At 39.4% G+C, this 10,846-nt stretch overlaps 1 pseudogene; it reads left to right on the forward strand.

The window, feature by feature from the left end:
- Nucleotides 1-3,313: 3,313 nt before the first annotated feature.
- On the forward strand, nucleotides 3,314-4,509 carry LOC102254034 (annotated as a pseudogene).
- The last annotated feature ends 6,337 nt before the right edge of the window (nucleotides 4,510-10,846 follow it).

Below are 10,846 nucleotides of genomic sequence, written 5' to 3' on the forward strand. Positions count from 1 at the left end.
CATCACATAAACAAATTGAGAGACAAAAATCACATAATCATATCAATCGATGCAGAAAAAGCATTTGACAAAATCCAACATCCTTTCTTGATAAAAACTCTCAGCAAAGTGGGAATAGAGGGATCATACCTCAACATAATAAAAGCCTTATATGACAAACCTACAACCAACATCATAATGGGCAAAAACTAAACTCATTTCCCCTGAGATTGGGATCAAGACAGGGATGCCCACTTTTACCACTCCTGTTCGATATATTATTCTTTTTTATTATTTTTATTTATTGTCTTGGTATTGTGATCCCTCCAACTTTGTTCTTCTTTCTCAGGATTTCTGTGGTACATCTACACAATGGAATACTATGCCACTATAAAAAAGAAGGAACTTTTACCATTTGCAACAGCATGGATAGAACTGGAGAGCATTATGCTAAGCGAAATAAGCCAGTCAGAGAAAGATAAATATCACATGATCTCACTTATATGTGGGATATAATGATCAACAAAGCTATCATTTAGAATTGAAGGCCAGATAAAGAGCTTCACAGACAATAAAAAGCTCAAGGAGTTCATCACCACCAAACCAATATTATATGAAATGCAGAAGGGTATTCTTTAAGAAGAGGAGGCAGAAGAAAAAGGTATAAAAAATCAAATGAATAAAAAAATCTGATGAACAGAATAAATTGGTGAATGGAATAGAATCACGGGCATGGAAATGGAACAGACTGACGATTCTCAGAGGGGGTGTAGTGGGTGTGGGAAGAGATTAGACAAAGATCTTAAATGCATGTATGCATTACCTATGGACACAGACAATAGGGTGGTGAGGGCCTGGGGTGGTGTGGGAACTGGGTGGAGGGAAGCTATGGGAGGAAAAAAGATGGACATCTTTATTAATCTCAACAACAAAGATTATTTTTTTAAAAAAAGAATGAATGTGGACCCCCTAATTTACACTGTATCCAAACATTAACTCAAAATGCATAAAATAGCTAAATTTAAGAGCTAAACTATAAAACTTTTAGAAAAAAAGTATGAAATCTTCATGATTTGGGGCTAGGCAATGGTTTCTTAGATATGACCCCAAATGTAACTGAAAACAAATTACACTTCAGCAACTTTGGAAACTTTTGTACATCAAAAGAAACTATCAAGAAAGTAAAAAAAAAAAAAAAAACCCGCAGAATGGGAGAAAATATTTGTAAATCATGTGTCTGATCAGGGCCTAACACCCAGGATATATAAAGATCTCTTACAACTCAATGTTAAAAAAGCATATAACACAGTTTAAACATAGGCAAATGATTTGAATAGATATTTTATCAAAAAAACATACAAATGGTCAAACACACATAAAAAGATGCTCGATATCATTAGTCATTAGAAAAATGCAAAGCAAAGCCACAATGAGATACCATTTCACACACACTAGAGTAGCTATCTACACTAATAAAAGAGAAACATGCAAATTAACCACCACTCCACCACTCTGCTACACCCACCAGCCAATCAGAGTGACTATGCAAATTAACCCAACAAAGACGGTGGTTAATTTGCATACGCAGGCGCGGAGCGAAGACTGAAGACGACTGAAGATGGCGGTGGCCACAGAGCTGGAGCAAGCAGGAGGCTTGGGTTTCTCCTTGCGACGGAGGAAGCCAAGCTTCCCGCCGGCCCTGGACTCCACTCAAGGAGGGGCTGGGGGCCTGGGTCCCAGGTGCTGGAGGAAAACCGGTGCCGGCAGCCAGGGGAAGGAAGGCCTATTGCGTGAATCTTCATGCAACGGGCCACTAGTAGTAATAATAATTTTAAAAGGGAAATAACAAGTGTTGGTGAAAATGTGGAGAAATTAGAACTTTCATAAATTGCTGGTGGGAAAGGAAAATGATTGAATCATTGTGGAAAGCAATTGGTAGTTTCTGAAAAAGTTAAACACAAATTTACAATATAATCCAGCAATTCATTCATAAGGATATATCCAAGAGAATTGAAACTATTTGTTGACACAAAACTTGTATATTAATGTTTATAATAACATTGTTCATAGCAGTCAATACGTGGAAACTCAATTGTCTATCAACAGATGAACAACTGAACAAATGTGGCATATCCACATAATGGGATATTATTCAGCCATAAATGGAATGAAGTACTGATACATGTTACAACATGAATTAACTTTTAATACATTATGCTAAGTGAAAGAAGCCAGACCAAAAAAGGCCCATAATGTATTAGCCCATTTATTGAAATGTCCATAATAGACAAATTTGTAAAGACAGGAAGTAGATCAGTAGTTACCAGAGGCTGGGGGAAGAGAGATTAGGGAATGACTGCTAGTGAGTATGAGGTTTCCATTTGGACGGATGAAAATGTTCTGGAACTAGTGCTGATGGTTGCACAACTCTGTGGACACAATAAAAACCACTGAGTTGTACACTTTAAAATGGCACATTTTGCAGTATGTAAATTATATCTCAAAAATTAAAGATACATGGCAACAGTTTAGGTATATATTACCCTCCATGAATAGCACTATCAATAATCCAATATGGATTAAATAAATTAAAAAGCAAAAATCAGGCTCATTTTTTTACAATAAGAACTTTCAATGTTTTTATACATGATGTTCATCCAAAGCTTACAGGTTTTTTGCATGGAGGCAGTCACTATTTTCTTCATAACCTCTAGTTACAATTGCAGAATGACAGAAACTTATCCTATATAATAAAAGCTTAATATGCAAATTGACTGAACGGTGGAACAACGGGTCGCTATAATGTGCACTGACCACCAGGGGGCAGACGCTCAACACAGGAGCTACCCCCAGCCCGCAGGCCCCCACCGGTGGCAGTGGGGGGGCAGGGCCAGTGAGCGGGCAGCACCAGGCCAGCCAAGGTGGGTGCCAGCGGGGGCCCCCCAATCGCCCCAGAGATCAGACCTGATTGCCAACCAGGACTAGGGACCCTACCTGTGCACGTATTTCGTGCACTGGGCCTCTAGTTAATGTTAATAATAATCCTCTATTTTAATTTTCTATATACACACCTTCAACAAATGTGCATCATTTTTCTAATTCTTTTTTTCCTATTTTAATTTGGTTCTGGTTATATTGATTAAAATGCAATCTTGAGTCTCCTGGATCTAATAAAACACTTTGGCTTGTACTTTATATGTCTTTGCCTTTGCAATTTTATTTTTCTAGTAATTCATTTCTATTGTATTTTTAAGTAATAGTCTGTAATAGATTTAAAAAAAATTTTTTTGAAAGGGACTGTTCTTCCACCACAGATCATTTGAGGAGCCCCAGCATGACCTGGGCTGGAGTCAATCCTGACTTCATGATGCTGGAAGGAGTACTGTGTAATGAAGTACTTAGGACATTTACATCTTCCTAAGTAAACTGGTAGCCTGAGACCTGAGACTCTACAGACCTCCCTAGGGGAGATGAGGTCCATCTCCAGTGTCCACAATTACATTCTGGGCTCCAGCTCCCTTTGCTGCCCTTCCTATCTGTTTTCTGTCCTTTGGAAATTTGTTGGAATTTCTCCTCTACTGTTATCCCTCCTCCTTGCTTTCTTTGTTGTATGAGTTTATTCCACCCAGCTCCCCTCTAGTGACAGACGAAGGGAAATGTCTTCCATACAAGATGAATTTAGCCTCTGAAACACAAGAGGTCCTGCACATAGGAAGCACCCAACAACCGGAGTGCCATGCCCTTCGTGCATCACCTGCTTCCAGCTCTGCCTCAGGGTGATCACAAACCAGTACAACAACCCATCTGGCCTCTTCTCCAGCTTCAACAGCGCCTTGGAGTCAAAGACAGCCAGTGGACCAGAGACAAATGGCAGAGCCTTAGAGCATTCTCAGTCTCCAAGTGGACTTGTCATCAACAAAGAATCTGAAGTGTACAAGATGCTTCTGGAGAAAACAGGAGTTCAATGAGCCCCTGAAACAGTCCACTTCATTCTTGGTTTTGCAAGAAATCCTGGAGTCTGAGGAGAAAGGGGATCCCAACAAGCCCTTGGGACTCAGAAGTGTTGAGGCTCCCATCACCAAAGTGGCTACATGGATTGGAAATGCCAAGAAGATGCCCACATATGACAAATGTGTTTGTGAAGCTGTGGGACTGTCACCACCATCCTGAGTGTTATGTATGAACCGACTGTAGCACAAACCTGTAACAGAAGGGCATCAGGATGCTGGAAGGAGTACTATGTAATGAAGTATTTATGACAGACTTACATTTTCTTAAGTAAACTAGTATAGTTTCTTTTACGAAACCCACTTTTAATATTATTTTTAATTGTGGCAATGTTGGCCTTTCACATGCTCTGGAGGAGGTGGGGAGGGGCCTGAGAGAGGGGTGACTGACACAGCTGTCACATAGACAGATTCAATAATTCTTCATTTCTTTGCAGAAGATCAAATCTACTGTAAAAAGCACCCTCGAGAGTGGATCTCACAACCAGAAGGCTATAACGTGGTCACCGTTTTCCCCAAGTGAACCAGTAGATCTGCACCAAAGCACTGTTCTCCAACTAGTCCCTGCTCAACTTGTTCTCTCATGCTCTGGCCTCTCTTCTCTTGAAGTTCTTGCCTACTTTGGTTTTATCCCTGCTCATTAAAAGTCACACCCGCCTGTGTTTGCTAACTGACTCGCACTGTTGTGTGATGCTTTGATCATAAATGGAAGATTGTTTTGTTCAGTGCCCCTTTACCAGCATCACTGTGTCTTCTCTGCACCTCAGTTTTCTCTGCTATGAATGGACAGCAGCCAAATTTGAACTAAACCAAATTTAATGTTTGACATTGATTTTGTTTTCACTCAATAAATTTATAGACTCTAAAGAAAAGACTAATGAAATTGAACATTATTTTTCCACTGATTGCTTATGCTTAGGTTTATTTATTTATTTATTAATCATTATTGTTGAAAGTATTACATATGTCCCCTCTTTTCCCCCATTGATCCCCTCCAGCCTGCCCTCACCCCAGGCCTTCACCACCCCATTGTCTGTGCTGATAGGTCACGCATATATGCATACATGGTCTTTGGTAGATTATCTCTACATTCCCCCCCTCCTCCTGCCTTCCCTCTGAGATTCCACACTCTGCTCCATGCTTCCATGTCTCTGGATTCACTCTGGTCATCAGTTTATTTTGTTAATTAGATTCCACATGTGAGTGAGTCATCGATATACTTGCCTTGCTCTGACTGGCTTATTTCACTTAGCAAGATACCCTCCAGGTGCCTCCATGCTGTCTCAAAGGGTAAGAGATTCTTCTTTTTTACTGCTGTGTAGAATTCCATGGTATAAATGTACCACAGCTTTTTTATCCACTCATCTACTGATGGGCACTTGGGCTGTTTCTAGATCTTAGCTAATGTAAATTGTGCTGCTATGAACATAGGGGTGCATACATTCTTTCCAATTGATGTTTTGGCGTTTCTTAGGATATATTTCTAGAAATGCAATCACTGGGTCAAATGGCAGTTCCATATTTAATTTTTGGGGTTTCTTAGGATATATTTCTAGAAATGCGATCACTGGGTCAAATGGCAGTTCCATATTTAATTTTTTGAGGAAATTCCATACTGTTTTCCATAGTGGCTGCACCAGTCTGCATTCCCACCAGCAGTGTACTAGCGTTCCCTTTTCTCCACATCCTCACCAGCACTTGTCATTTGTTGATTTGTCAATGATTATGCTTAGGTTTAATACAAATATGTACATGAATACACACTTATAGAGTGTTTGGTCATTACTTGTTTTATAAAATTGGATTTTAATTAATCTTTCTGTGAATCTTGATTTTATTCACTCAATAAAAGTGTTTAGAATTCCTGAATCAATTAGAAAAATCTGGGATTATTTATTTTGTGGATTTATTTATTTATTCATTTTTTTCTGTATGTTTTAGTACAGTATATCTAGAATGTGAACTATGTATTACTGGGTAATTTCAAGTAACCCACCTCCAAAGCCACCTAACACTAGAATGGTGGTTTTCATACCTAACTGCATACTTAAATTACCTGACGAGCTTTTAAAAATCCCAATCCTAGGCTACATTTCTAATGAATGAAATCAGAATCCCTGGGTTGGGACACAGATAAAAGAAAATTAAATGAAAGTTTCAATGGTTTATAAAGTTTGTGCTAGGCCTAATATTTTCTGATTTTTGTCCATAATTGGTCCAATTGTAAATATTGATGCGTCTATAATCTGCTTGCTACTGGCTAACTGATGGAGTCCAACAGGCATATCAATGACAATGGTACCAAAAGCTAGTTTCTAAGCCTTTATCTTGCTTTTAATCTTACACCAGACTAGAAAGGTCAAGCAGGAAATACAATAACTATTTTAAAAGCAAAGTAATCTGAGACTTTGGAAGGTGAAGTGGCACACCTCTTAACTCCCATCATTTTATTATTTCAATCAATAATAGAGTCTAAAGACTGAACAATAGAACGATGGTGAATATACAAGAAAAGAAATAGGAGCTCATTAACTAATCAGGCCTTATTTCCAAAGAGTAAATATGATTACATTGCTGCCTATTTAAAACCCTTCAATGGATTCTTTATGCCTAAAGGGAAAAAATCCAAATTCTTTTGAGTGGCATAAGAGTCCTTTGTGTGGCACAAGCTCTGGCCCCTCATTACCTCTCCAGCTGTGTTCCTCAAAAGGCCCCTCATGCTCCCTACTCTCAGCCACGCAAAATGTTTTACAATTCTTCAAAGCCTCTGGCTTTTTCTGCGCCCATGCCTTGGATCAAGTGATTTGCTTTTTCTGAAAGGTCCATCTTCCAAGCCCTCTTTCCCTCTTTTCCTCCAACTCTGTTGACCAATCTACCTTTAAAGACTGATTTAGTTCTGAGACCTTCCCTCCTTCCTTCCTGCTTCTAGAGTTCCCTATAAAGCAGTGACCACCCAAAAGGCAGTGACCATTTGCTAATCAGCCTATCCACATGGCCTAGAACAAGACCACAGTTGGCATTTAATAAGTGCTTGTCAAACAAATGAAGGCCAGTCATTGTCAGTCTTTGAAATATGTAAAATATACAAAGGAAAGTACATTATAATTCCTGATAGGGGCTGATATTAGGGACTCTAGCAGATCTGTCTATTGAACTTAAGGCCTATTACATTAAACCTTCATTGCTGCTGCTTGGTCTTTGTCCCCTGGAATTGTCAAGGGGTCTCAATGGAATAGGGAAGCTAATAAAGTTGGTAGCCACACTGCCATCAACATATTGTTTTTGGTAACTTCAGAATTTACTCTTTTCCTTGACAGTGATCATAAAAATTTGAGAAAATAAAAATAATCTACACTAGGAAAAAAGTAGTAATTCTTTCCTCAATTGGTTGTTACATTTTTGAGGAGTTAAACATTCCAACAAGATCGTAATCAAAATGACTATACTTGTCCTTTCAGAGCTATCCAGCTTGACAGTGTGTAGCATGTATATGTTGTGTATGTGAGTAGTGTATACATATGGGTTAAAGTTTGTATGTACTTGTGCACTTAGACACACACTAAAAGACAACCTCATGTATAAATAGGTTGTACATCTGTGACATGGCCAATGTCCCAGCTGTACATGTAAGAAGCCTGGGCCAGAATTCCTCTGCACAGATTCACATTCTGGGGTGCTCATCTCATCCTGTTGCTGTGTGCTCTGTGGCTGCATACCTGGCTGAGAACAGGATTAATGTTGATGAGAAACATGCCTGGTTCTCTGCACAAAAGATGATGTCTGAGTGAAGGCCACCAAGTGAAGATTAAAAGCAAGAATGCGAGAATGTGCTCAGGAATCCATGCCTGAGATGAGGAGCTTGTGAGTTGACATAGGTTCTGTGCAGTTCCCAGTGTCTTGTTCATGTGCAAGATTTTCTTTCTCTTCATTGAGCCTTCAACGTTTTAAACAAATATTTTTTTTTAAAGAAAGATCTAACAGGAAATAAGGAGCCACAGTGAAAGATGGAGAGTCAACTTGAATCTGGACAAATATTTGTCAGATGGAGAAGAGCTGAGCACAGTAAGCTACTTAGATATTTCTTATTCTCTTAGGCATGAAGAATGATGTGATAGGTAAAGACCTATTTAAATTAATTCTTCCCTTATCACTCCTTTTCATGATGGTTCCTCCTTCTTTGAATTTTCACTTGAGATTTTGACACATTATTACTTACCAGTCCTTTAACTGTAACGTGTGTTTTAGTTTCTCCTCCAACAAGAGTGTGATATTCATGAGAATAGAAGAAACATACTCTCTTTTTCTTTTTGTACCCAACGCAGTATTAGGCAGGTTAGAAACTGATACAAAGATGTTGATTAATTTATTATAAATGCTTAAAAATAAGTAAATGGCTGTCATTTAAAAATAAAACCAAACTGTGAAGAACTTCTTTCAGTTAGTGGAGACTTCCAACAGATTTTTTTTAAATAAGGAGGCAGTAGGCATGCTGAATTTTCAATGGAATATTTTATGCCAGGAAGAGAAACAGAGTATGAGGAAAACACAAAATCTGAAGCCAAACAAAGCTGATATTTTTTAAGTGTTCATTTAATTTTAAAGCCACATTATTTTCATTACTTTTTACCTTTCAAACGGGAGTACTAGAACATCTGCTTAAAATTCAATCCAGAAATTAAATTATAAAACAAACCTGTGTTACATGCACAGTTAGACGTCCTCTGTTTGTGCACCGAGACTGTCAAAGGATGCACTTAAACAGCCTGGTGTCTGTGCTTGAGATGCCTGCCAAGAGGCTGTTTCATGGCGGAAAAAAATCATTCATAATTTCAAAGCAGAGATGCTGAATTTTTGCAGACTCCTGTTTTGAACAATTCCATTTGAGTGTACTAGTATATGGCAACAAGCTGTCTTCAACATTTACGCCTGGCCCAAGGCATAGAGATGTCAATGAACAGACATCTTTTATTCCATGCCTCCATTTGCAGGAATTCTAAGTTTTTCTTCAGAAGTTTGTCCATGTTAGCTAGAATTAACTTTACTGAGTTGAATTTTAATGTCAATTCTTATCTCCTTCAATTTGTGCAAGAGCTCACTTAGAGGATATTGTCTATCATTTCTTCACTTGAAGCCATTCATATGAATCTTTCGATACAGCAATTATTTTTAGATTTGGTTTCTAGGGAAAAAAAAATTTTAATGCACATCCTTTTTTCTGTCTGCTAAGGATATTACACGTTTCTCTTGTTTCCACTTTTGCATTGGCCTCTGGGAAGCTCAGAGCCATGTTTTATACTCAAATATTAAAACTATATTACATGCTAGCAACATTGTATTTACTGATTTTTTTCCTTTTGACCATTTGTTCCCCTTTCCATTAGTTTTTTATTAAGCTTATTATGTGCTCTCTATTATAAATGAAAACCATTTTCAAGAAAGGAAAGATTTTTATGAATGATAAAGCTTAACTGTCTTTTATTGTTCAGCTAAATTGTCTTTGTTTTATGTCTCTAGAAGAAATAGACTGCATCTCTTTGAGAGAGAGAGAGAGAGAGAGAGAGAGAGAGAGCAGCACATTGCAAGAGAGAAGCTTATCCCTCTTAAGACTGCTTGTCTTGGGAGGGCTCATTGGCAGGGCTCTGTCTTTCTGGGATGAGGTCATAATGACCAGGAATATGGCTGTTCCTGGAGTTGACGCAAAAATTTGATTTCCTGCATGACAGAGGATGGTAGTCCTGGGAAAGGCAGTTCACCTTGGATTCCTTAAAAAACAACAAAAGAAAGGTGTGTTTTCAAGACAGGATGTAGACAAGGATGGCACATGGTGTACGGAACCTCCTGTGCATAGGCGACTTCATTTCTATGTAGCTGCTTCCTGGAAGCTTGCAGGTGTGTAAGAGACGCGGGGAGCCAGGTTGCGGTCCTTCTCTCTCTGCTGGCTTTGGCGCCAGGCAAATAGGCCCAGCAGCACCACAATGAGGAACAACTGGAGGACAATGCCTGTGACAGCACCCACCGAGTGCCACTCTGCACCCAGTGCTGGGCTGATCTTGGTGTAGGGATTCAGTTCCTCCATCATGAGGGCGGCTGTGGGAGGAGGAAGAGCCTCAGCTGGGGCGCCTGCTGGCTCTTCAGATCTCTGCGGGACCTGGACTCCTTTAACACTAGGAGGCTTGGTTCTGGTCCTGGCCCTAGTCTTTAATTCCTGTGGTCCCAACCTCTTACTGTGCCTGTTTCTTCCACTGCCTAAAGTGGGTGAAGTCCTAGGGAACTCCCCAGGGACAAATGTGATCCTGAATTGGAAACAAAACAATGTTTGAGTATTTTACTCTTCTCTAAAATTAAGTTACAGATAATAATTCATTTAACCTTCCCAGCAGCCTGATGAAATAAGGACTGTTTAATTCTTTCTCTTTCACAAATGGAGAAACTGAGTCACTGAAAGGTTAGGTAACTTGCCCAAGATCAGACAACCAGTAATCGGTAGTGTCAGGTTTCTCACGACTCGGAAAAACTGAATTCAGCCCCTCTCCCTGCTCACTAACTGTGTTTCTTAGGTGTGACTTAGATCGTCCTCAGTTCCTCAGTTGGCTCAGTAATTGCATCCTCCCCAGGGGACTGTGAGCACCACCTGACAGACTGGCAATGAGAGCTGTGAGTGCTGTACCAGTGCCCACGATTACTGCCCACAAACCCCTTTTGATATAGGTATGGGCTAACCCCCATCAGAATGCAATGTACATGGTTTTGGTCCCTTTTCTGTCATGTGGGTAACTGGGCCCATTCTTATTCTCCATTTCCTTAGAACCAATAGCAATATATTTTGCTACATGTTTGCAGTTAAATTTTCTTTAAAAAAA

The sequence above is a fragment of the Myotis brandtii genome, unplaced genomic scaffold, assembly GCF_000412655.1.
Source record: "Myotis brandtii unplaced genomic scaffold, ASM41265v1 scaffold516, whole genome shotgun sequence".
Taxonomy (NCBI): domain Eukaryota; kingdom Metazoa; phylum Chordata; class Mammalia; order Chiroptera; family Vespertilionidae; genus Myotis; species Myotis brandtii.